Here is an 8,460-nt window from a genome sequence, read left to right as displayed (position 1 = left end):
GAATCTCATGCAAGTTTGGAACACATACTGATAAAACATTTATATAAATATAATCTAGAGAAGGTTAAACACCATTTCATATTTCACAATGCTTTCTGTATGATTTTAATATGCCAAATCAAATATGCCTCTTTTGGACTTTAGGGTACTGAATATCTAAAAGGAATAACCAGAGCAAAAAAAGGCTTAATTTAGAAATTAACTTTGGAAAGTTTGTCAAATATCAAATGTTTAAACACTTGATATTGCAAAATAGAATTCCAGATCATTATAAGAAAAAGGGAAAAATCTCTGCTCATTGATAGAGGATAGACTCAGCTTTCCAAAAAAACCCAATAAAGACAGCATGAGGCCAACTAAATCTGTCTCTATTCTCTTCCCTGTTTTTCTTCTGTCACTTGTTCAAAAGCCAAACAAAAAACTTTTGTTATCTTTTAATATTACATGAAAATTATGTTCAAAAGAGAAAGCTGGCTGGGTGCAGTGGCTCACACCTGTAATCCCAGCACTTTGGGTGGTGGAGGAGGGAAGATCACTTGAGGCCAGGAGTTCAAGACCAGCCTGGCCAATATGGCAAAACCTCGTGTAAACTCCAAATACCTGAGACAGGTCTCAGTTAATTTAGAAAGTTTATTTTGCCAAGGTTGGGGATGTGCACCCATGACACAGCCTGAGGGTCCTGATGACAGATGCCCAAGGTGGTCAGGGAACAGCTTGGATTTATACATTTTAGGAAAGCATGAGACATCAATCAATATATGTAGGATGTACATTGGTTCCATCCAGAAAGGTGGGACAACTCAAGCAGGGAGGAGTCTTCCAGGTCACAGGTAGGTAAGAGACAAATGGTTGCATTCTTTTGAGTTTCTGATTAGCCTTTCCAAAGGAGGCAATCAGATATGCATTCATCTCAATGAGCAGAGGGATGGCTTTGAATATTAAACAAAATTGAAGGCAGGTTGCACTAAGCAGTTCCCAGCTTGACTTTTCCCTTTAGCTTAGTGATTTGGGGGCCCCAAAATTTATTTTCCTTTCACATTTCCCCCCCTTTTTAAAAATCTTTTGGAGAAAGCATTTTATAAGAAAATGAGCCCTGGTCTCAGGTTTTTTCTGATCTCTCATGGCTAGGATGGTTTATTCTTAGAGTTATTAGGAAAACTCATTTTTAGCAGGTTGAGAAGTCTCATGTCCTATGAAGAGAAAATAAGGGGAGGAAGGGAGAAAAACAACAACAAACAAAAGAACAATCCTGGAAAATCAATATAGGCCACATTATTCTGAAGTTCATACATCATTAGGCAGTTATGAAAGTGGCTTATGTATGCAAATAGATTGCTGTTATTTTCTACTGAAGTTTAAGTTGTCTAGATTCAGTTCACAGGGATTTCAGAAAACATAGCTTAGTTTTCAGAGATTTAAAATTGGGAAAAATGGGGGGTGAAGGAAAAGAAAGGAGAAAAAAATTGAAAACATTGTTTTGGAGACTTGTAGCCAGGAAAGATTAGAATTCAGACCATACTGTAGAAAATAATAAAAATTGAAAAACATTAGGCAAGACTAGAATCTAACAACAGGTGTACTATAGTTTTTGAAACATAATTTTTCTCTCTCTAATTTCCCATTTTTACTAAAGAGATATCATGGTAGGACCAATTTGCTTTATTATACTTGGCCAGATTACTTGTATAAAATGCAGCAAGAAAGTCCAGGTGTGGTGGCTCATGCCTGTAATCTGCACACTTTGGGAGGCTGAGGTGGGCAGATCACAAAGTCATAAGATCGAGACCAGCCTGGCTAACACAGTGAAACCCTATCTCTACTAAAAATACAAAAAATTAGCCGGGCGTGGTGGCATGTGCCTATAGTCCCAGCTACTCAGGAGGCTGAGGTAGGAGAATTGCTTGAACCCGGGACACAGAGGTTGCAGTGAGCTGAGATCACACCACTGCACTCCAGCCTGGGTGACAGAATGAGACTGTCTCAAAAAAAAATGCAGCAATAATAATTTTTTTTTTTTGAGATGGAATCTCGCTCTGTCACCTAGGCTGGAGTGCAATGGCATGGTCTCAGCTCACTGCAATCTCCACTTCCCAGGTTCAAGTGATTCTTCTGCCTCAGCCTCCTGATTAGCTGGGACTACAGGCGCATGCCACCATGCCTGGCTAATTTTTTTTGTATTTTTAGTAGAGGTGGGGTTTCACTATGTTGGCCAGGCTGGTCTCGAACTCCTAACCTCTTGATCTGCCCACCTCGGCCTCCCAAAGTGCTGAGATTACAGGTGTAAGCCACCACACCCATCTAAGTATAATTATTTTTTACATAGGCTTTTAAAATTGGCTTTCATGGAATTTTGTTCCGTAGAAGGAATCTCAGATAATACTTTTTAAAACCATGCCCAGCCATGGATTTGTACCATCAAATACCTGTAAGTTGGGTGAATTTTTCTCCTCTTGAGGTCCCAAGATAACTTGGGGCTCCTGGGCCTGTCAGAAAGTGACATTCCTTACTTACCACAGGTCAGGAACCCTCTACAGGGACTGTGTACAAAGTATGAGGCCAGTTTTCCCAAGGCACTTTTATTGGCTCTGTAAGTCAAGTTTGATTCCTTACAGGAATGCACACCATTCCAGCCAAAGCCTTGGTAAAATAACCAGTTTCCCCAGTTGTGTCCTATTTCATTTACAAATGAAAACAGATTCTTATTGCACTTATGCAAATAACAATATTGCCATAAGTTAAGAATGCACACAAATAGTTTCTAAATTCTGGAGAAATCAGGTAGAGAGAAACAAATATGCTCCAAATTTTTTTCATAGGAGTATATTTAATTGTTAAAAGCTGTCAGTAGGCTGAGCATGGTGGCTCACACCTGTAATCCCAGCACTTTGGGAGGATGAGGCAGGCAGATCACTTAAGGTTAGGAGTTTGAGACCAGCCTGACCAACGTGGAGAAACCCTGTCTCTACTAAAAATACAAAGTTAGCCAGGCATGGTGGCGCATGCCGTAATCCCAGCTACTTGGGAGACTGAGACAGGAGAATCACTTGAACTGGGGGGGCAGAGGTTGTGGTGAGCCAAGATTGTGCCATTGCACTGCAGCCTGGGCAAAAGGAGCAAAATTGTGTCCAAAAAAAAAAAAAATCTGTTAATAGCTCAAAAGAAAAGTTTCCTTGACTCTGAAAAACAAAAGGATCAGCAATGTTTTCAGCAAAACGTCAAAAAGATTACTTCGGTCTTCTTTTACTTCAGTCCATGCAGTTAATTCCTATTCTGCTTGATATTCATGAACATTTCAGCTCTCCATGAGTCCTGAAAGTTTTTCCTCTATTCTGATGTCACAATCTTCAAAGTTATCAGAAACCTGCATTCAAGAGCACCTGTTTGAGTTTTATAGCTGATTATCAAACCACTTTCTAAAGAAGACCCAAACAAGACAGTAATTGTTTGTGGATGACAAAAAGTTTTAGGGCAGCCATAGTCAAAGACACAATTGACAAGGAAATTTGTTTTCTCTGTGGCACACAATAATTTAACATAACAATTATAATTATTACTGTTGTTTTTCTTTTGAGACAGAGTCTCTCTGTCGCCCAGGCTGGAGTGCAGTGGCGCAATCTCGGCTCACTGCAAGCTCCGCCTCCCAGGTTCACGCCATTCTCCTGCCTCAGCCTCTCCGAGTAGCTGGGACTACAGGCACCCGCCACCATGCCCGGCTAATTTTTTGTATTTTTAGTAGAGACGGGGTTTCACCATGGTCTCGATCTCCTGACCTCGTGATCTGCCCACCTCGGCCTCCCAAAGTGCTGGGATTACATGCGTGAGCCACTGCGCTGGGCCAATTATTACTGTTAATGTACAGTAAGTCATATCAGAATTATAGGAGTTTCTTCACAATTTTGGAACACATACCAATAACATATTTATACAAATATGGCCCAAAGAAAACCAAATACCATTTCATATTTGACAATGCTTTCTGTAAAATTTTTATACCAAATAAGCCAAATATATCATTTTTGGGCTTTAGGGAACCTAATATTTTAAAAGATTAATTAGATCAGAAAAACATAATTTATAATTTGATTTTGGAAAGTTTGTCAAATATCAAAGGTTTAAAACACTTGATATCACAAAATAGGATCACAGATCATTGTAAAATAAGTCATTCATTTAATAAAAGTGATAAGGATTTCAACAAAAGACAAAAATCTTCATTCTTTGAGAGGAGACTTAATTTTCCAAACAATAAGCCCTAATAAAAACAGAGTGAAGCCAATTAAATTTGCTTTCCAAAATTTTATAAACAATCTATAAAATTTTAATATTGACCACAAGATATAACTTCCATAAGCCTTTTATAAACTTTATAACATTTATTAAGGAGTTGGTTAATGCTTCAAGAAAACTTTGTCAATCTGACACAGGGGCCCATATGCTTGCATCAGTGTCTTGCATCAGTGTGCCTTTGACATTAATCATTAATTTATAGAAAAACTGAACTTATTTTATCTCTCAAATTGGCCCTGACAATCTCACACACCCATCTCTTCTGCAATAGTCTCTGGGCCCTGAGGAGTTGAATAGCTTTAATTTCTGGCCCTGTGTTTCAGGAATGCAGTTTGTTTTGATTGGCGTCTTCTACCAGGCCTGAAGATGAGGCTTTAATTACTGTCAGGGTTTAAAATTTAGCAGGACTTGGTGTCCTTTTTAGACCCAGGAGTCAAAGCCCTACAACTGAATGTCACAACGACTTTAAAAGTACATACAGAAAGATACATAGATGCAATAACCTTAATTAAAAATGTTTATCACAGTTTTTTTCTAAGCAAACCAAAACTTCATAATAATGACATAGAAAATATTTTGATAAAACGTAAAATCTGTTAGGCCAGTTACCAAAAAGCAAAAGAAAAGACCGTCTGCAGTGTACAGAATATTATGTTGAAAGAAAACATTTCCTTTAGACCTTTAAGAAAACATTGTTAGTATCAGGCCACAACAAACATAACTCGAGGGAAAAAAAGATTTATATGAGCTGAAAATGAGTTGAAGGAGAGCATTTCTATTTCATGCCTTTTAAAAGGGGAGAGAAAACCAAAAACGGTGAGATGCAATAAAAGTTGAACTTTGGGTTTAAAAAAATTAAAATCACTTATAATTTGTGAGTAAATCAATCTCTTAAGAAAATTTTATTGTTGTAATCAACTCTTTAGTGTATAAGTGGTTTTTAAAACCCAATCTCTAGAAAGACCATTGTAATTTCCCTTTAATTACAGACAACTTGATCATGTAAGTTTTTTTTGTTGTTTTTTTTATAAATCCTTTTATTGTGACTTACACAGACCATCCATAACATGCTTGGACTTTCTGGTTTGTTCTGAACATCCCTCTTCCTTAAACAGTCATTTTATTCTAGGACTGAATTTACCATACAAGATTATTTCTCATATAAAATTATTTCTCTTTAAGCTTTCTTACCAAAAAATACTTCTTTATTTCTATAACTTTCTTTACGTCTGTGTTATTTCCTTGTTCCCTTTACATTGTTTTATACATAACCTTTAAATAAGCTTTGAATTAGACACGAATTGTTCACCTTTTTAAAAAGGACACTTTTTATTTTTTTTGAGATGGAGTCTCCGTCTATCATCCAGGCTGGAGTGCAATGACATGGTCTCTGCTCACTGCAACCTCCGCTCCTGAGTTTAATCAATTCTCCCACCTCAGCCTCTCGAGTAGCTGGGACTACAGGCACATGCCACCACACCTGGCTAATTTTTGTATTTTTAGTAGAGACGGGGTTTCACTATGTTGCCCAGGCTGGTCTCAAACTCCTGATCTCATGATCCACCTGTCTTGGTCTCCCAAAGTGCTGGGATTACAGGCGTGAGCCACTGTGCTCAGCCAAAAGGACACTTTTTTTTTTAAGAAAGGATGCTTTCCTACAATATATGTTTTTATTGAAATATCTATTATTTAATTTAATATACCTTTAGATTCTAAATTACGAGGTTTGTCTACAAGTATTTATCCCATTACGTTTACCTAATTATTTTATTTTAATTGTTTATCTAGATTATTTATGAAAACTGTGATAGTCATCATTTAAACTTATGAAACTTGCTATTGCAAAATTATAACTGAGATAGTGAAAAAAGACATGACCTGAGTCCATCTTGCTTCTAACCTCCAACCTGTCCTTGTTCATTCCTGGGCATAAGTCAAATTCACTTTGGGAGAAAGATAGTTTATAGTTAAGCTTTGAAACAAAGATGATAAAAGTCCTTTCCCAAACAAACCACCTTGTGCCTGTGGACTACATTGCCTAAAACCACAAGATTAGAAGTTATGATAATTTTACTAAATAATTCAAGATGTAGCTGTTTTCATTAAACCAGTATCAATGTCTTATTTTAAAAATTACACAAGCAGCTAGGTGCAGTGGCTCATGCCTGTAATCCCAGCACTTTGGGAGACTGAGGCAGATGGATCACCTGAGGTCGGGAACTTGAGAGCAGCCTGACCAACATGGAGAAACCCTGTCTCTACTAAAAATACAAAATTAGCCATGCATGGTGGCGCATGCCTGTAATCTCAGCTACTCAGGAGGCTGAGGCAGGAGAATTGTTTGTACCTGGGAGGCGGAGTTTGCGGTGAGCTGAGATCACGCCATTGCACTCCAGCCTGGGCAACAAGAGTGAAACTCTTGTCTCAAAAAAAAAAAAATTACACAAGCAAAGATCATTCTGTTTTGGGCTGGATTTATAGTTTCATAACCCCTGTGTTAAATTTTGACACCTTATGGTATTTGCCAGGGAAAAGTATGATATTGCTTGATCAATAAACGCAAACAAAAATGTTTGCTGGCAATTCTTAAGACAGTTCTAATGTTACTTTACCAATACTTTTAAAGCTAGCTTATTTATTAAAGATTTTACTTAAGTACATAAACTTGAAAGAGCATTTGACTGGTCTTTCCTTTTTTCTGATAAAGTATTTGATTTAAGTGCTTTTATTTTTCTTTAAGCCAATTAATTAGACCTCTTTTCTATATTTTTAGAAGTGAAACATTGTGTACACAATACATAAAAACATAGCTGTATTAGGCATACTGATGGAAGTACATCTTAAAGATTCCTAAGATCTCCTTTTTTTTTTTTTCCTATCTTAGACTTGCAAACTCTTGATAACCTGTTTCATTATCCTGGCAGTTGTCAGCTACAGAGCTGTAAATCTGCATATTGAAGGAAACAACTCTTAGATGAAAAATCAGATAGCAAAATTTACATCTCAAGGTACAGAGAGATAAAGTCTGGTGGTGCTAGAGGGAGATTAAAGATGGATGTTGAATCAAACATAAAATTATAGAAATCTATCATAAGATTGTTTGAGAAGCCCAATTTTATTTAGATAGGGATTACCTATCTTTTAAATGGATCTCTGAGCTTTAGGCAGAGTCCACACTGAATCCTTGGTCTCCAAAAAGGGAGAATTATTATGAGGCTAGACCATGTGATGTTTTTACAGTGCACTTAAACATTTTTTTTAAACATAGACATTTCTAACTGTCTAAACTACACTCTTCCTTAAAAGTCAAAGAGTAGTCTCTGTTGCAATAACTATTTTAGTCGGTAAATCAGGTGACACAATACAAAAGCAAGCAGTTTAAGAGCTGAGACAAACTTGTCTGTTTACACTCTTGGGGTTCCACAAGGAAAAAGGAAAAACATGTTTCTCCCTCAAAGGGAGTCTGGTGCCTTCTCCATTTTCTTTAGGGAACCCCAGGCTATTATAAACTATTTTACATCCCTCATGCAGCAGAGGGTGCAAGAGAAAGGAGAGACAGCAGAAGTAAATGAAGAAAACAGAATTCAGTCAACTAAGAAAAACTTTTGTTCAAAAAAAAAAAAGACAAGGTCCTAGGAGAAAGAAACAAAACAAAAACATGAAGACCTTTTAAATACAAACACACACATATGCACACATGTACATACACATCTTGGATGTTAGCTTTTAATTAAGCTGACTTTTTACCATTGAGCTCCTTTAAAAGAACTTTTTAAAATCTCATTACCATATTTCAGCTAGGACAAATTGCTGCTATTAAGGGAGGAGACCACCCCTCATATTGTCTTATGCCCAATTTCTACCTCCAAAGAAAAAAGAAGTAAAAAGCAAAAGGCAGACAGCCCGGCGTTGTGCCCTGGGCCTGGTAGCTAAAAATCAACCCCTGACTTAGCTGCTTGTGTTATCTATAGATTCCAGACATTGTATGGAAAATCATCGTGAAAATCCCTGTCCTGTTCTGCTCCATTCTGATTACCAGTGCATGTAGCCCCCAGTCATGTACCCCCTGCTTGCTCAATTGATAACGACCCTCTCATATGGACCTCCTTAGAGTTGTAAGCCCTTAAAATGGACAGGAATTGCTCACTGGAGGAGCTCAGTTTTTTGAGACAT

Source organism: Symphalangus syndactylus, chromosome 12, assembly GCF_028878055.3.
Source record: "Symphalangus syndactylus isolate Jambi chromosome 12, NHGRI_mSymSyn1-v2.1_pri, whole genome shotgun sequence".
NCBI classification, from domain to species: domain Eukaryota; kingdom Metazoa; phylum Chordata; class Mammalia; order Primates; family Hylobatidae; genus Symphalangus; species Symphalangus syndactylus.
This window is presented reverse-complemented; position numbering follows the sequence as displayed.